Source organism: Pezoporus occidentalis, unplaced genomic scaffold, assembly GCF_034315485.1.
Source record: "Pezoporus occidentalis ecotype Australia unplaced genomic scaffold, CSIRO_AGI_Poc_V1 ctg99, whole genome shotgun sequence".
NCBI lineage: Eukaryota > Metazoa > Chordata > Aves > Psittaciformes > Psittacidae > Pezoporus > Pezoporus occidentalis.
In genome coordinates this window covers 1,682,376-1,701,674 of record NW_026916358.1, presented here as the reverse complement: position 1 = coordinate 1,701,674, position 19,299 = coordinate 1,682,376, and the positions used below count along the sequence as shown (strand labels likewise).

At 39.0% G+C, this 19,299-nt stretch overlaps 1 long non-coding RNA gene across 1 annotated transcript in view; it reads left to right on the top strand.

Moving 5' to 3' along the window:
* The first annotated feature begins 10,907 nt into the window (after positions 1 to 10,907).
* The window catches only part of LOC134157717 (uncharacterized), a 339,144-nt gene continuing 330,752 nt past the window's right edge, over positions 10,908 to 19,299 (top strand). Inside the window, exon 1 of the long non-coding RNA XR_009962436.1 lies at positions 10,908 to 10,918. This is a non-coding gene — a long non-coding RNA (uncharacterized LOC134157717). The remainder of the gene's footprint in view (positions 10,919 to 19,299) is intronic.

Here is a 19,299-nt window from a genome sequence, read left to right as displayed (position 1 = left end):
TTGCTGCATTCCCTAGTTACTGCTACCTGCAAGTATTTTACCCCTCATCTTTCAATATAATTAGTCAACTAATTTACCTGAAAAAAAGGATGGACGACTGTGAGGTGTAATCCACAGCCTCATTGTTCTGTTCTAACTCAGACTATGGAAGAACAAAAAACTGTCAGGAACTATTGACCTTCATGTTGCTAGAAAAATTTCTTTTCTTCAGTCTGCATGTTTTGCAGCCACAGAGGGGAAAAGCAGTAAATCCTGTATTTCTGATCTCAGTGTAGCAGTGTGGTAACTGTGCCGCATATATTTGCCTGCCAAGAAAATATGCTGCTGTTCTTCATGGAAAGACTGAAGATTTAGATGTCTTGTCTTTGCGATGTGCACATCAATTCCAGCTCATGGCTTCAATAGCTACATCAGTTAGGACCCTTTGAAATGGTCAGCTGGAGGCTGCTGATATTCCCAAGTTCAATCAGAAAGGAGCCAATCACAGACATTTCAGGTTTCCAAAGTCAGCATGGCTTCCTTGGTTTATGCTGTGCTGCTAAACCAATTCATTTATGAATTAGACACAGCTGATTCTCCCCAGCTCTACACGAGCTATGCTTTCAGTCCATTGAGGAAACAGGTGTCCCAAGTGAAACAGACAGCTGACTTGTAGGTAGACACCATCTATGGAGTGATTTAACTCCTGCCATCTAATTCTGATCAAACTGTTCCATCGGAAAGAACAGAAAAAAAAGAGCTAGCTAGCAGAAATCAAGTTCTTCTCAAAAGACTTCATCTCCTGCATTTCAGTTTTTATGCTGATGAATTGATAATTGGGCTTTTTGTTCTAAAACACTTTTTCATTCAAAAATGTACAATCCATCATTTTTGTTTCCACTGCACACTGACATTTATTGGTACCTTTAATATGCAGTTTCCAGGAATAGTGTTATAGCCAGATGAAGGGAATAGCTGACTTGGACTTCGAGGTCACTAATTCTTCACAGATTAGCACTGTCAGCACTGATGGATGCAGTGGGAGATTCTATCAGAATGGATGTGAGGGTTTTAACTCCTGCTTTGTAAATCATGCAGGAAATCCCAGTGTAAACTAAGCTGCTGCCTGTCACAAAAGTTAAAGCATCACAAGCAAAGCAGTAACCCCCAGTTAAATTGGCTTTGTGCTGCTGTTGATCAAATTTCTTATAATCCTTCCCACTTGTTTTGTCTAGTGCTACATTAGTGATGAAAGGCCTTGGGATTTACTAAAAGAACATAAAAGCAGATCAGAACAAAATAAAACAGCTCAAAAGCTCATGAGCAGGGAAAAGTGTATATTGTTTTTCTGTGTGATCTTGTCAGTGATCACAATTCCCATGGAAGTCATGTGGGTGTAGAGCTGTTCAACACTCATCAGCAGCGACCCTGGTATTTTTACCAGACACTGGGAGTTCCTTTCCTGGGGAAGAAAATCCCCATGCACACCAATTTGTAAAAAATCTGTCTGAGTTTCCTATTCTGTAACTAAAAAAAGAGAGAAAAGAAAAAGAAAAAAGAGAAAAAAAGAAGAAAAAGAAAAAGAAAAAAGAGAAAAAGAAAACTCCTTCACTAAGTAAAAAGTAAAAGAAAAGATTTTATTTCATGGTTTTTGTACAGGGACAAAAACAATCCCTCTTAACTACCATAGTTGCAGACTTGCCTCCTTACAGGATTTTTAATTCAGTTGCAGACCTGCCTCCTTGCAGGATTTTCCCCTCAGTATTATTGGTTGTTTGGTTTTGTTGCATTTTTTTTTTGGGGGGGGTGTCTTACATTAGGCAGAGACACACAACCCCAGCCTTTAAATTAAAGTTGACAAGTATCTTTTCAGACTACCTCTTACAGCGATATATTTTTTACCTCCTATAGGAAGTAGTTTCGCCTTCTAAGAGGCTTTCTTCTCATCGCTGAGATAGAAATGAATTCACGTACACTGAAGCAGCTGAGTAAGGCTGAATACCAGCAACAATTTATCACAAACAAAAGGTATAGATGCATTAACAGATAGCCATAATCTCCTTCATACATTACTGGAAATCACACAGACTGTGGCCTCTCATTCAGCAGATTTTAAGCACAGACTGGCACATCCAGATTTTGTTTTAAAAAAGCTATAAAATGTTGTTAGCATTTATGCCTTGTAGTTTCAGTAATTTATAATGAGATTGATAAAAGAAGGCAAAGAAGAGGTGGCAGAAAGATCTTGGTTATTTAAGCCGGCCAGGGAAGTCTTGGAGGAGAGACAATTTCCTTCTGTGAATAAGATCTGAGTAAATAAGGGAGCACAGATCACTGAATAAGCTTCCCTTTGGGAGGAAGAAAAGCTCTTTAAGCATGATAACTGCCTCTGAATAAATTTAGACTGGAAATCATAAGTCTCCCACCACAGAGCAGTGGTGCTCTAGAATTAGCTTCCAGCTTGAGCTAAAGGAGTAGCTGAGCCAAGTGACTCCTAGGACAGAGCTAGATGATTATGAAGGCATTACCTAAAGCATGGCCAGTTGTGATCAAGAGACTGGCTTTAAAGAGGAACCTTCCAGTCCCATGTTCCTAGGGATAGTGCCCTGAGACAAGAGCAGTCTCTACCCACAAAGGCATTTCTCATTTAGTACTTTAAGGACAGAATAGTCAGTATCAAAGTATAGCTGTTAAGTCTAAAACTCTCAGGAGGAAATAACACAGGAGGTGGGCTGTACTTTCTCTTACCAGTACTAATTTTGTGCCAGAGAGATATCACTGATTTTGATTTACTTTCTTGTCTGAGGATGTACGATTGGAAAATAATATCGTAGAAGTTATTAGAGCTTTGCTGTTTTCCTAAAACCTTATGGAAAGGAGACAATGGGACAAGCAATATCTAAGTTCTCTTATTTTTAATAGCTGTCTCCTATTATAACTTTCCTGAATGACTTCCCAAGTAGTTTTGGCTTAGGCTCCTCCTAATTGCCCCTTGGAAATTCAGGGATATGTGGCTAAATCAATTTTTAAAATATAACCAGTCCTGTGTTATGTGCTTGTAGCTCAAGCTGACACAAAGGAATGAAATCTCAGAGTGTCTTATGACTATGTGCACTATTATGTCTTGACTTGATGATCCATTGATATGGTTAGCTACCGGTTGAATGGTTTATTAAATGCCTTTCAGCCTGTGTTGTATCAGCACATCACTCATTGCAGACACTTCAGGATTCATCAGCTCTGCAAACAGGGTCTGAGTAATGAAGACTCTTCTTTTTCTGCTGTGAATACAGAGAAAGAGAAATCATTATCCAGGGTCTTGTTGCAGGAAGAAGGGGGCACTTGAATTGCTTGTAGTCCTCATTTCTGAGAGCCATTAGACAAGCAACTTATTACTTAGCTTTTTCTTACAACATGGGTTTCAATGGCTGTGATTAAACTCCGGGGCAAAAATCTCCATGGGCAGAAAGACATCTGTTCCAATTCCACAGTCATCATCTGATCAAGAGGGTTAATGGAGTACAACACACTTCTGAAAACCCACTTTTCCTCCCAAAGGATTCAGAAATGGTGTCCTCCCGGGTCAGTGTCAGTCTGGGACCCAGGTGTGCAGCCTCTACATACAGGCTGAAGGGTACAGAATAGTTAGTGTATACCCAACCAATATCACCATGGAGATCTCACGATTGTATCCATGACATTTACTGGTATTTTCAGTTCTTCATGAGTGTGAACAGGAATGAAAGACAGACCTTCTACTTTACGGAAACTGAGAAAGAGAACATGCAGCACACTTTAAGTTCATTGTTTAAGTGATTATTTTAAATCTTTACATTAGCTGTATAATAGCTTTTTGTCAAGCAGTAAATCTCCTCTGTTATATATTTTTGTATCATTTGTTACTGTCACATGACTGTACCTAATAATAAATATAAGCAGGAGTTTTATTCAGGCTTTAGTTAGATGCTGGAGACAATTGGACTTGAATGTAAGAAAGATAGTTTTTATGTTGAAACTGATCAAACACTGAGCATATTGCCCAGAGAGGCAGTAGAGCAGCCATCCCTGGAAATGTTCAAACTTTGACAGGAAATTGCCCTGGGTAACCAGCTCTAGTTGACCCTGCTTGATAGGGACTTGGACTAGAAGATTTCCACAAGTGCTTTCCATCCTCAGCAATTCCGTGGTTCTGTGATGTTAAAGCATAAGAAGCTGTACTACCGGATGCTAACCTACAAAGTACCAGGATTTCTCTTCACTGACATGAGTGGGAATTGAACAACATCATGGGTGGTGTGCAGCCTTGCCAAGAAATCTAAAATGTGCTTTGCTTCATGTGTAGTCTTAATAAAAGCGTCCTTTCTGTGAGATCTATTTTTATTTTCAAAACTAAGGGGCACGTCCCACTTTGTCAATTGAATTACACACATTTTCTCTTACTTCAGTTCTCCATATTTTTCCGTGATACCAATATATACCAATAAATATTGTTCTCTAAGGCAGACCACAGAGAATAACAGCTTACTGTAAAGAGAAACAACAGGTTTTATCTCTTAGAGAAGCAAGTGCAAGAGAATGGTACATCATACATGACAGGTTGATTTTATAAAATAATTAATAGAAGACTTGAAATACATATTTGTGGCAATGTATCAGTATTAGAGTTTCACATTTTCAGTTTTCTTTATTTCTCAGTGAATTTTTTACTGCAGCAGAAAATAAAAACATAAACTGCTTAAATAAATAGCTAATGAAAATACAGCTGTCTTAAAAGCAATATTGGTTTGCTGGATTTGTTTTCCAGAAATCTGAACTGTAGGACATCTGTTGTTCTACTCTTTGCTACCTAAGAATTAAAATGTTATTACTGTTTACTAGACTGATTTTAGAAATGGTTCACAAAATATGCTTGATAAATAATGATAGCTTCTGGGGGAAAATATTAGACGTAGGGCGTTGCTCGTTTTAAAATCACAGTATATTAGAATAAAGCTGGGATAATTGCTCTGTTAGACTGGTTTCCTTCTATTTTGGAGGTCTCCTAGTGTATTTATTTTAGCTGGTCTTAAATTGTTCTTCTTAGAATTCATAGAAAATTTCAAATATATTTAGATCAAACCCAGGTCATGGTTATTAGCTCTGTTTTATACCATATATTTTTCATTCAAACATCATAATAACTAGTACTGAGTAGTTCTTGTACAGGTGGAACAGGGATTTGAGAGATATCTGAACTCCTACGGGTTCCTATTGAAACTCTCATATTTTTGATAGGATATCAAAGGTCAAAGAATAAGAAAAAAGTTGGTAGTATGTTTTCAGTTCTTATAACTAAATATATGGATAACTAAAACATTAAACCCAACAGCAGTAAAATGTTTTCATACAGATAGATTAATTTACAGCAATGCTTATGAGTACTGAAATGTTCAGGGCAAAACAGTACAAGAAGGTTCTGCACATAGGTACTACCATGGATTGATAATTAATTGTATTGTTTCCAGGTTTAAAAACAATTCCAAGTTTCTGTGCACCACCACGCTGTATTATAGTCTTTAGGATATCATGCCACTTTACTCCAGCTTACATCACCATAGCAACTGTAAGTCAAATTACAGATATTCTGCATATGACTTTGAGTATGTTATCTTAGTGCTGGGTCAGTGTCTTAAATTCCTTAAATTCCTTAAATTTCTCTAGTTTTACACCATGATAAATTCATTGTCTGCACCGCATATTTCACACTATAAGGTCAGTCAGGCCCTGTGCTTTGAAGTTCCAATTGGGTTTTCTCAAGAAGTGATGCTGTACCTCATAAGCGTCAATGGATTTGGAAGGTTTAGATAAGCATCCCAATGAACCATCTGAATATCCCAAGCCTAAGAAAACAGACTAGAAAGATTTCAAGATATAAATTGATTTGTAAAGTTTGTAAATTTCTGCTTCTTGTTACAAATTCTGCTCACATTTCCTTACCCATAAAATATCTCCCGAAGTCACTGGAATGCAAAGGTATAAACAAGGAATGATTTTGAAGCACAAACTTGACCTGCAATCGTAAGTTCCAATAGGTGATATTCGAAATTTTTGACATTTTAAAAGTTTTTGGTGGACTCAGTTCTAAGCTGTGCAAAGCTCTTCTCTTCTAAGGTAGTCAGTGATTAGACAGCAGTGGTTTGCAATATGATAGGGCAGCTAAAGAAATGGCTGAATGAAGGACTGAAGAATATCACTCTATTTGTTTCTGTCTTTTGATTAGGACAAGACAGCAGAATCTAGCTCAGGGTGAAAAACTGAGGGGCTCCTTTTTCCCATGAAGATAAGAATCACTCCAAGAGCCCAAATACAGCCATGTGTTCAGTTTGTCACTTTTGAAAACACATGCATCAGCAGCTTCCAGATGATTTGCTGAAACTCTAGATTTTGCATGTGTGCAGATATTCTCCAACTAGAAAACACCAAAGGCCAGTCGTGTACTGCATTTCTGCTTCATAAAAGCTTTCAAACACTTAGATAAAGGAACATTGTGTCTTGCTCAGACAGACCCCAAGCCAGCACTTTCCAGAAAAAAATCTGCTTACTAGAATTCATACAGTATTTATAAATTAGGCTATAGGGATGCTTGAGATGGACTATTAATTAGGGACTGTAGTGATAGGACAAGGGGTATCGGGTTCAAACTTAAACAGGGGAAGTTTAGATTGGCTATAAGGAAGAAATTCTTTACTGTGAGGGTGGTGAGGCCCTGGAGCAGGTTGCCCAGGGAGGTTGTGAATGCTCCATCCCTGGCTGTGTTCAAGGCCAGGTTGGACAGAGCCTTGGGTGGCATGGTTTAGTGTGAGGTGTCCCTGCCCATGGCAGGTGGGTTGGAACTAGATGATCTTAAGGTCCTTTCCAACCCTAACTATTCTATGATTCTATGATTCTAAGTTATATATTGGATTTGATTTAGTCTATGTCAAAAGCTCACACTGATACATCTGTACAGAACTGTAGCACTGCTGTCTTTCCAGAACTATGGACTACAGCCAAGATTAACCAGCAAAATGTCTGTTACATGATTTCCCTGAAGAAAACCACAACAAAACATCAACATTAGAGGTTACCCAACAATACAAAAGTTTGAAGAATTAAATAATACTTTGCATGGTGATCGGTACAGGATACATGTAGAGGCTTAGGAAGTTGGGCAACTTCCATTCTAATTATTTTTTCATTGACATAATTAACCACAGATCAATGTCTCTGGGACTTTCTTTTGGTAAATAAATTAAGTGGTAAAGTACCCAGCTGAAACTGTATTCAAAAAGGTAAGTAAATTTCACACTCATTACACAAAGCTGTTAAGCTCCTGTAAATAGCTTCTTGTAAAATCCTAAAGACGTCACCAAAAAAAAAAATTCTGGGAAATAATGTGTTTCTTGTTCCCATTCTTTGCATGCAGACTGATACTATGCATTATTTACACCTTTTTTTAGGAGAAAAGCTTATTACCTCCCATTATAGATATTATGAATGCATTGTGAAAATACTAGCAGGTTAGCTGTTGCAGTCATTTAAAAAGCACCTGCTAGAAAAGCCATAGAATCATAGAAAGGTTTGGGCTGGAAAAGACCTTAGGGATCATCTAATTCTAACCCCCCCTGCCATGGGCATGGACAAAAAATATAAAGCTATCACAAACCAAAAGAAAACCATATAAAGCTATGACAAACATTTGAGTCTTCAACTTACTTGCAAGGTTCTGATAAAGTTTTACTAAGTGCATAAAACTGAAGAATTGAAAGTAAAAATTCTAGTGTTCTGCACCATGAGCTCATTTCTCTGAGTGATTATCTAGTGATTTCATTCTTTGCTTCATCAGCTGAAAGAGCTACCCAGGGCTCCTGGAATATTGACTCCTTACAAATTATCTCTTTCCATGGCAGGTGACAGGAGAAATAAAACCACAATCCCCTTTGCCTCGTCTTTATTATCCCGATAAGATGATTCCCTTTTTCTCTTCTATAATCACCACAAAGTGCTAATAAGAGAATATTATGATGTCAGCAAAAGGTTCCTAAATGGGGATCTGGTAAGTACTCTATTTGTTTTCGATTTGTACATAAAAAGTGCCTTTTTTCAAGTACCATACAGTGCACTCTGCTTAATTGGGATGCCCTTAATCAGAAAAATCATTTAATGGGACATAGTTCAGGGATCCATTTTAAGCCCTGTGATAATAACAGCAATGAGTTCTGATTAATGGCAACAGTAATTCTACATACTGGAATGCTCTCAAATTCTACTATCTTGGTGATGTCTTTTGTGTCTTACTCTCCTGGCGATTTGTTCACTTTGCTTCTCTAAGAAAAGTTTTCAGTCTCTGCACTGGAAGCAGGAGGATCAGCAACCAGCTCACCACTGCCTGTTCCCAGTACCCAGTGGGCTCCTTAGAGATAATGTTTCAGATTTCTCACAGCTGGAGTAGGTAAAGCTGCTAATATCGAGCGTGAGGTTGTTTGAAAAAGCATTCTTGCTAAATGATGCTTGCTCTTACCTGTTGCTGATTAGTGATGGTCTAAAGTGATAAGTGAGGTAAGGTTTGTTGGGAAAAAGGTTATTTCCATAAGAGCAATTATTTCTCCTGCAATAAGGACACTGAAATTTGGCATACACAGCAAGGATGCTGTGACTTAAAACCAGACAAAACTGAGATACATATATCTATCTATTTAACAAAAGGTATCATCCCTCCCTACGTTATTTTCTTTTTAGTAGGGTTCTGAAAGGAAATGAACAAACCCTGCAGAAACACAGGGCATTTGGGCTGGGCTTCTCTTTTTTCTCTGCTATTCTAGCTGATCACCAGTGACCCTGTAGTATTTTCCAATGTGGCCAAGCCACCCCAGACAATCCAAAAGGCTACCTGAAAAATTCGCAATGTGCACAGCCAAACACAGGTGTACGACAGTGGTGATCACATTGGCATGGTAATGTTTTATTGGAGCACCCTGGTTTTCTTCCAAAGAAAGTGCTTATAAGGTGGTTTGAGGTTTTTTTGTAAAATGGTTTTACCACAACACAAGCTTTGATTTCATTCCACATTTCTACCTGAGAAAAAAAACACCAAAAAACAAAAAGAAAAACAAAACAAAACCAAACACCAAACAAACCCAAATTCACTTATTTAAAGTGAATATTTAAAATTAACTTATTTTAAAGTACCTTACTTTAGGTATTACTGCAGCTTCAAGAGCTGCATGAGAAAAAACAACCTATCTCCATGCTGTGCACTGCTGCGGATTTCTTCAGCTTACCTGCAGATCTCCCTTCTGATCTTCAGCGTCCACTGTGCAGTTTCACAATCACACAGCACACAGAGGGAATGGTGTCCATCCATCAGCAAATTAACGCAGGATGCTATTAAGAAGTGGTGTTGTATAAGCAAAATATAAAAATAAACCACAAATTTTAAGCATGACCTGGAAAGGAAAACAAGGTGTTGGATTCATTCTATTTAATAAAGATGCCAACAGTGTAGACATTTACGTGCAAACTGATCATTGTAGGCAGTTTGTATAGCCAGTAGAGAGAAGGAGGCAGTGGCATACCTTTCATTATAGGAGTAATTAAGAAGACAAATGAAGACCAATATTTTTCTCTATCTATTGTGTTATCTCAATGCTTTGCACAGTGTGAAAATTCATCTGAGAAAAGAGGGTCCTGTGTAGCACCTACACATTAAAACAAGTTGTGTTTGCCGTGTTTCAACTATACTGACTGTAACATGGTGATAGTATTTAGGGCCTCCACTAAGATTCCTGCTTATTTTGTCAGCTCCTCTAGCAGAAGTCCTTGTAACATAACAGCCACTAATCAGCACCTACATTGGTCAGACCTTCTAAAAGATACCCATGTCAGCTGCCTGTAAGGTAAAAGCCCAAGCTAGCAAAAAATAAGTAACACACTAAAAAATAACTTCACATAACAGGAATGCCAAAACTAGTGGTGATTCTATGCTGTCAAAAGGTCTCATTTCAGTTTAATTCTGGGTTCTGGTCTTATGATTGCTCACATTGCAGGGAAGTTAATTCATTTCCACTCTCTTATTTGAATCTATGTCCAAAACAAACCCTGATACGGTTCTGGGAATAGCTCCTTTCTTGAACGCCTCCTGACACGCATTATGGCTGAGACTGCTCTGCATCTGGCTATCTATCTCAGCCATGTCCGGGTATGCAATTCAGGTTCATGCCAAAACCTACTTGTCTGTTGGGCTGCAACGCATTCCTCATGTTAGTAGTCGAAAGAACCCCTAGAAGTAATATTTATGCTGATGGGAAGTAAAAGTCTTGGAGGAGGAGGGTGGAATGCTTTATAGTGAGACAGTTGAATAAGGCCAGCCTGCTCTAGAGAAGTGAGGACCCAAGCCGTCCTACACATCTTGGTCTGGGGTCCAGACCTAATGTCACAGAAAATCTACATTTAGTCCTGCATTGTAATACTTTCTTCAGATATCTGGAGGTTGTGAATGCTCCATCCCTGGTGCTGTTCAAGGCCAGGTTGGACGAGGCCTTGGGTGATACAATTTAGTGTAAGGTGTCCCTGCCCACAGAAGGGGGTTGGAACTAGATGATCTTAAGGTCCTTTCCAACCCTAACGATTCTATGATTCTATGATTCTATACCTAATAAACTAACAGTAACTGACACACGAGTATGGGCTTTAGTGGAGATGCTAGAACTACACCACTGCTTTTTGCAAATCTTATTTCCCCCTGCCCAAGACAATTGATGTGCACCTGCATTCCCGGTTTCGGTATTCTTTAAGCATGGTAGCAGAAAGTCATCTGGATTCAATAAATATCTCCTGAAGAACTCCAAAATGTAGATTCCTGAGAGAGAGAGAATGAGAATACATGCATTGATTCTGAAAAATTATTTAGAGAAAATATAAGGTATATTTTTCCTTCAGTTAAGGTGAGTAGTAGGAAAAATTAGTAGGCATTAAGGGTTTACTAATGTTGATTTATTAATTTTGGGTAAAATGCTGGCTTAGTAAAATGGACAGAATTTTTGCCATTGACTTCAAGGGAGGCAACAGGCAAGATTTTAAAGGGTAAGAACCACCTTACATAACCAATATTTACATTTGAACTAAATTCCCCCTTCTGTTAAGTCACAGAAATAAGCATTACTAGGATGAAATCAATCTGAGATTTTTTAGATGTCTACTTTTAAAAAGGACTAATCACATCCTAGAAATGTTCTTTTCTTTCCATTTACAAAATGGGAGTATAAACTGTTAGCATATGTATAAGCATCTACCTGTAAGCAGATGAAACCCAGCTCCTATGTGTCTGTCTGAATACATTTACAGTTTTCTTACTGTGGGTATGCAGTAAAGGAAACTTTGGTTAAGCTAACCTCAATATGGTTTTGTTTGGCTATACACATTTTTGGTGTGATATTCTAATTTTGTCTTATTAGTCACGAACAGAACGTGAAAAATATTTTAAATGTGTTTTATTAATTAGGCATAGAAGCTGTATTTTCAATAAACCAATACACTAACCCAAAACACTGTTAAAAATTGTGAGAATATATGTAAACATTAAAATATAATTATTAATGTGTTCAGTGGTGTCAGGATGTGCATTCATAGTTACTACATTTTCCAAGCAATCACTTAAATGCCTATGGTTTACAGACCCAGTTCACCTACTGTTCATGCTGTCAGGAGCTCCATAAAATATTTTATGTGGTAAACAACTTTAAAGTGCTGCTAAACATACACTTAATAAAGGCTGTACAGCTGAACAAAGGAAGAAAGTTTTGCTTTGCTTTGTGATAGATATGAAATTACATTAGAGATGTGCTTGGCTAGCTGAACTATACTTCTGTTTTCTATAGATTTGATACAGAAATATTCCACACTTGCAGGCAGGAAATCAAAGAACAAAGGACTGACTTGCTTCTGGAAGAAGTATGTTTTTCTTACTGGACTGTAAGACAGGCTTTTAGTTCAATACATGCATATTACTAATACATCCCTTGCATTACTGAGTGCAGTTGATTGCTTGAATCACCTCTTCTGGCTTCCTCTTGCACACATAACACTGACCCTGGTGCATCCTTACTAATGAATTGCTGGAGTTTCTTCTCATTTGTGTTGTCTTCAAACAGAAGTCAATCAGAAATTCTGCTCTTGCTTTCACATGGGAATTTCAACCAAATTCTTTGCAGCAAAAATCCATTTATATTTTTTAAAAAAAAGGTGCAGTTACCTTATTGGCAGTTTCTTTCAGCAATGCCTATCAGTTGTATTATTTTTAGTAGAGGAACAAAAAATCTGTTGTTAGAAGGAAGAGAAAGTGCTTGCTCTTTAACATGTTTACATTCAGAGTTTTGTCATTCTCCAAGTTATTCATTAGTTTGATTCAACTTCATATGGCCTCACAGCAAGATTTTCCATACAAAAATTACAAGTTTAGAAAGAATTATTTTAATGTCTCTGGTACTTTATGTGACAAACTCTAACTGCAGTGTAAATTCAAATGATTGACAAAGAGAAAAGGGAGCAAAAGAGAAGCACTGCTGTTTTACAGTGCTGCCAAAGCCTCTCTCAAATACAAAGGCAAAAGTGTTTTCGAAAAACTCTTTAAAATTCTCTTGGAAGGCTCTTTTGTTTCTGAAAGCTGTCAGGGTTCCTTAAAAGATATTTCTGGAGCAATAACCAAAAAGGAGTTTTTTAAGGTTGGAGCTTTGTAAACTTTCAAAAAAATGAGACCTGAAAATTTTCCATTTCAAGTGCTATTTCATTTTAGCCACAGTCTTTATACACAGCCTTATACAGAATGTAGCAGCAGAAAATTGCCTTGCCTGTAGTTTGACTGTGGTTGCCTGGAGGAAGAGGAGAGGTTGAAGGAATGCTGGTCCCAGGAGGAGAATTATTCAAGGCCAGAATACCACATCCATGATGACTCGTGTGAGGAGACCTTGAAGATCAGGCTTGTCTGCTGTGTGGTGTGGAGTATGCAGGTACATAAGACAGCAGAATCACTCCACTGGGAGAGCCAGCAGCCTCAGAACCACCCATAGCTCGTCTTCTGCTGAGTTTATCACCTTCTGGGGAATCTTGTCTCAGAGCAGTAGAGATGAATTATGTGGGTTTCTTACGCACCTATGGTCACGGTAAAATATCAAGAGAATTCATTACACCTCTTCTGCACTAGCAAAGGGAACCTTCCTACCAAGCTGGCCTGAGCAGGACATCTACCTGCCACGCAGGCAGAGGCTCAGGAACACAGAGAGGCCTCTTGCTGCCCTTTTAATTGATCTGCATTTGTTTAGTTCTGTCGAGAGCAGAAGCAGGAAAAAAAGATTCCTCATCAATCCAATGGAAGGGATAGGCCAGACACCCAGTAATAAAAAATGTGCGATGACAGATTTTACGCTGTGGCTGAAGCATGTAACAGCACATCAAAGTTTTATTGGTTATGTTAAAAATAGCACGGAGGAGTTGATGCATTTGGTATTAAGCCATTTTGAGGTTTTTGCCAGCTGAGTTTGCAGGTTTTGCCATTTTACCAGCTGCGTATAGCTCCCTGAGGATCAACCACGATTTTGGTTGGTTTTTTTTTCTTGTGGAATTAATCATTCTTTTAATTGTTAAGCTTGAAAATGGCAGTGAAATGCTTCCATATTTAGAGATTCAGTTGTGTAAGGAAGTCACACCTTGACTACCAAAATGGATCTTTCACCATAAAGCTTGTAATATGGTAAGACAAAGAAAAAAGAAAAACCAAGAATCTAAAGCATGAAGTTGGGTTTTTTTAATTTGCAGGCATCATTTGTATCCCAGGCTAAGTGAAATGCAAAGGTCCAATTTTGTGTTAAGAAGCTGGTGATCTACAACAGTTTCGCAGAGGGGTAAAAACTCATGCCCTAATTATTGCCAAAGCAGTTGGCTCCCCTAAAGCAAGTGAGGCTCTCTGCATCATCTTGAGTAATCAAACTGAGTAACAAGAAGTAGATGCCTTCCTCAGCTCAGCCCTACCCAGCGTGTCCTCTGTCTCTTTTCTAAGGCTAATGGTATTACAAATCTGCATCTCCAAAGCAGTCAAGCAGCTGGCAAGCCACTTGGCTACTCTGCTCAGGGCAGATGACCTCAAGACAGCAGTGGATGCATTCAGCACTGCCTGCTCGTCCATGCTGAGGAGAAGCAGGGGTGGGAAGCCAAGACCCAGCACCACGCAGATTTTCTTGGCTGGAAGGTTTTCATCATGATGTAGGATAGAAGGATCATCAAAGGATGAGTATTTTACTTGCCTCCCCTTGGAGACAGGGTATATGTTAGTGTGGCAATTTGCCTGTTCCTGTATCTAAACTATTCCATAAAAAATATTTGATTTATTCTCTTTGAGCCTACTGTAATATACGGCACTCGGCAGAGCTCAAATCTCCCTGGAAACGCTCAGGATTTTCCTGGCTCACAACCAAGAATGGTGTGTGCACAGGGGGACAAATTATTAGAAGATATTGAAGAAAAAAACCCTTCAGAATTACCTGTGTCTGTTTGGAAACTTGACAGATCCCCCTCCTTTGGTAGCTAAGTAGCATAGGGAGAGTTCAGGAGCAGAGATAAGCAGCAGGAGGGAGAAAGTTACAATGAAGCATCCAATGAGAGTCCCTGTTCTTTCTCAGAAACCTTTTATTGCCCCCGTGAGATTTTAACGACAGACTTTTATAATGTTCTTTGTCCCTGCAGCCGGTACTCTATATCCCATAATCTGGAAAGTGAAGCTGTCTGAGGTCCCTGGAAAAGCCCAAGCCCCGTTTCTCAGCTCAATGAGGCCAGTGAAATCTATGGGGGTATCTTTTCTTTCACATTTCAAACCATGGCACATTTTTTGCAGCTTATTCAGCCTGTAAGGGGCAGAAGATCATATTATTCAGATCTACACCAGCTGATGTACAGCTGGTGCCTGTGTCAGGAAAATGTTCATTTTTCACTCCCCTGTTTACCTGTCAAGAAGAAACAGAAGAAAAAAACAAAATCTTGGCAGAATATGGGGCACTCAGGCCTTGAAAGGGAGAGTCATGCCCTGGCTCAGCCTGTGAGCATAACCCAGCCCCATAGAGAGGTAATTATGTTTTGGGAGCTCAGCAGACTGTGCATAATGATACATTGAGGAGGATTAATGCCTTGTATGAATAATACCATGATGCAATGGTAAATGCATAGTGTATGCCTCAAATCTACAGCCCAGGCTGGATGACAGACCCATCCCAGACCACCCTGCTGCCTGCACAGATTAGCTGTCCCTGTGGGAAGAATGTCCTGAATTAATCAGTTTCCCATAAAGATCTCACTTGTTCAGAGATGGGTAACAAATGTAGCTTTGCTCCATCCAGGATATGGAGAAATGAAGACTTTCTGGTCAGAAAAATAAGGTTTTGAATGTAAGGCAGAAACACAACGCTTGCACAACCTGCAACTCAACCTACACTCAGTCATTCCTTCCAGTTTCTCCCTTCCCAGCTTCTCCTTAGCCAAGGGACCTACACAATGGTTCTGGGATCCAGAGCAGCTTTCTTCTAAACATAACACAGCAAACAAGAAGAAGAACAGTGCACAGCCTTGTGCGTGCAGGCACAATACAGAAAGCCCTACCCCAAGGCACAGGCAGTTATGTTTGAGACACTTCAGGGCTTCCCTAACTGTTCCAGTTCCTTTCCCTCTTCTCAGGGTAATTCAGGAAAGCCTCCTTCAGGCAGCAGGTGGATACAGTGAGGATGCAACTACAAAGCTAGAGTGAACGAGCAGTAGAAAAGGAGGGGAAAAATCCTCCTGGCATAGGAGTAGGAAATGTCAGCTAGGACAGACACAGTTACTCCGTCAGACATGCAGGAGTAATGAGGAGCAAGGAGGAAGTAACTAACTCCTTCTACTGGTGGGGCTGGATGTAGAAGAAGTCTTGACAGCCTTACTAAAGCCATCTAAATCTATATAAAAGCATTTAAAGGTGCCCATTTAAATACAATGTCATTATATGTGTGTCCACAGGCCTTCAGAAATAATTTTGGTTAAATACATCAGTTAGACTGGAGTTTCGAAGGATGAAAAAAGGCAAATATATGCCCTTTAATGGGATTAAAGAGCTTTAGGGCACTTTTAAAAACCTTCACCTCAGTGCAGGCAGCCCTGGCCATCTGCCTGATGATCTGGTCCACTCCTTGGGCAGGAACCTACAAGAAACGCCTCTGCCGGTGGTGTTTGTATAAAATACTGGCTGAGTGTTCAATAAGTATGCTTTCAGGGAGAAGTTGTGGGCAAGCTTTCAACTGAAAAAATAGAAATTGCAGCCCTTTGACAGACGAGTTGGGTAATTAAAGATGGCAGGGGCATAAAGTGTAAAGGGTGGGGGCTAAATGCCAAAATGTAAATAGAAATCTGAATGGCAAACTGTAGGTGACATATAAGCTTTAATGAATGCTGTGTTGAGTAAAGCATCTAGACGGTCATCAAGAGAAAACACTCTGCTCAGTCAGCATGTATCACATGCCCTATAACAGTCTAAGGTGTCACAGACCACTAACAAAACAAAAACCAACCAATCAGCCAAAAAATATGTTGTCAATTATTCAGGCTTATCTTGATAAACATGATAAAAGCTTTATCACACAGGGAAAAAAATTTGCTTCTAAAAAGAAAAAGAAATAAGAGGAACTGTTAGAGTTCTTAGCATGTCTCAGCAAAATCATTAAACCAAAAGGTATAGTACCACACACATACTACATTTTAGATATTTGTTGCAACTACAGGGATTTCAGAATATAGAGCTTCACTGTTGCTTAGGCACTGCTTGGAAGCACAGATTTAGGCCACTTGTGTCTATAAACATTTTAAATGTAATAGTTTGCATATGCTGTGATGATAGGCTGCAGGAACTGCTGGACAAGTATTGAAGACGGTTTTTTGAGTAATTCTACACTGTGAAAAGGCTCAGAATGAAGTCATTACTGAAAGAGAGAAGTGAGCAGAAATTGTAATTGCCAATGCACAGGCATTGCAGCCAGCCATTAATGGATGAATAAGTCCCTATGATAGCTAAAGTGGATTTAAGCATAATGATATGTTACAGTGGTGATCTGCGGTGAAATCTCTGTTGCTTTAGAATTAAGAAATCAAAAGAAATAAATATGTGCTCCAATTCCTAAAAAATAAATAATTTAAAAAAAAATAAAAATAAATACTTGCCTGGTTTATCCTGGCTTGTGTGTGAGCAGAAAAAAATGCACCCCACTAAGATGGTTCTATACAAATACATATTGTAACTGGTGACTATAAGTAATATGACCAGTATTCAAAAGAAAAAAAAATGCAAAAACATAATGAGGAAATGGCTTATCACTTCATACTGTACTGGTAATAGAAGTATTGATTCATGTTACAACATCAGCCTGTACCTCCTGACAGGGCTTGAAGGATTTCCTTTAAATATGAGACACTGTTCCCTTTATTTAGTTCAGATAAATCACACATGGGGATTTTGTCAAATATATTTTCAAAGAACCAGAATTAAATTAAAACCTGTAAATTCAAAGTGTCACTGAACTATGGCTTTCTTCAACACTGAAAAGCATCTTGGAGAAAAATGAAGACATCCCCTCAAAACAGCTATTTTGGAAATAACGGCTAGAGCCTGGAAGTTGCTGTTGACTCATCCTGTTTCAGTGGGTTTCACAGGTACTCAGCACCTCTGAGTCTTGGGCTCAAAGGTATGGTTGATCCCTTAGCTTATGACCACAAATCAGAGTGGTAGCTTTCCATGAGTGTTTGCTTGGTACTTGACATCAACTTTTCTTTTTAACATGAAGTCTGTGCACTTGCATTTTATCTGCAATAAGCCTTAAAACCTTCTCATAGCAGAAGCTCTAGAGTGAAGGGAGAGCTAAGAGGGAAGAAGGATTTAGATTACAAGGAAAATCTTTCAGTTATGCAAGGAAGAATCTGGTATCCTACACCCTCAGTCTGTGTAAATCATTGCTGTTCAGTGTTGACAAGGAGATGTCAAATTAAAGCTGTGTAGAGTCCAGCCCTTTCTTATTGTAGCATCTCTTATCCCTTAGAAGTGTGATACTGTACCTGAGAGAGCTGCAGGAGTGATGTTCAAGTTTTACTGTTACAATGCACCAACTTTTGCTACATCCCAGTCACATTTTCCTTACAAAGTCTGTTTACTTGGCCCAGAAAGACCACCATAGCGCAAGTGGAAATTGCAGCAGTTCAGCAGAGCTGGAAGCGACTGTATTCCTGCCCTTCTGCTCACTGCTGGCATGTGGGGTTGGAAACGGCCAAAGGGAAAGGGCAATGCTTGTACTGGGCATATGCTGCAGCAATTACCAGCCTGTGCTTCTATAAGCGTAAGGCTACCAGCCAGCAAAGCAAAGCCAAAGCACCTCTTCTTATCACAAGCTCCTGCCTTGCAAAGGTGCTCCTCATGCCTGGAGGATTTCTAAAGGAGAGCTTCGTGCCCATTCCCTTAACACATCCTGTACAATGAATGCATGAGGATTTTACTCAAAAGATTCATATGCAGCCACAAGTAGTGTTTTACCAATTAACACTATAGTACTCGGTTTAAATAGCTTCTGTGGTTTACAGATGGGCTGTCAAGACTGTCACTGATGTATGACTATTTTTAATAGGAGCATAATCAATTAAATTGACTACATGTGTTCAAAACTGCCATGAGAAGTCTAATATACAAACACAGTACATTAGAAAAATCCCTTTACAGGAGTTACTCATTGAGAACCAAAATAAATTAGAGTAACATGTGCCATAAGGACATTACTCATTCATTACAACATGACTTTGTGTTTGATGAACTCTACACTGTACAAAAGGAGCCACTGAAAAGTTACATGTGGTAGCACAGCAGGGACTGGTGCCAACAGTGAAAATATAGCAACCACTAAAAAGTGTCTCAACTGTAACTGCATATGTCACACACAGCCTTGGTGGGATTGGAGGAAACTCTAGGAGAAAGAAAATACTTTGGCTTTACTAGACCATCTGTGAGAGCCATGTGTTTTGCAATAGCCGATTTTTAGTCAGTTAAAAATCTCTGTCAAGTACAAATGCTAAAGCAGCCAACACAGAGACAAGGCAGCAACTTTGTGATTTGCAGTGTGGTGTAATGTGGTGCAGCTGGAATACGCTCTGCTGAGATTCTTAATGCCCAGATATGTGAGATGTTATTAGATGGTATTAGGATCTCTTTCTCCCTCACCATGACCAGACATTTTAAGGGTTGATTTAGATCCTGCT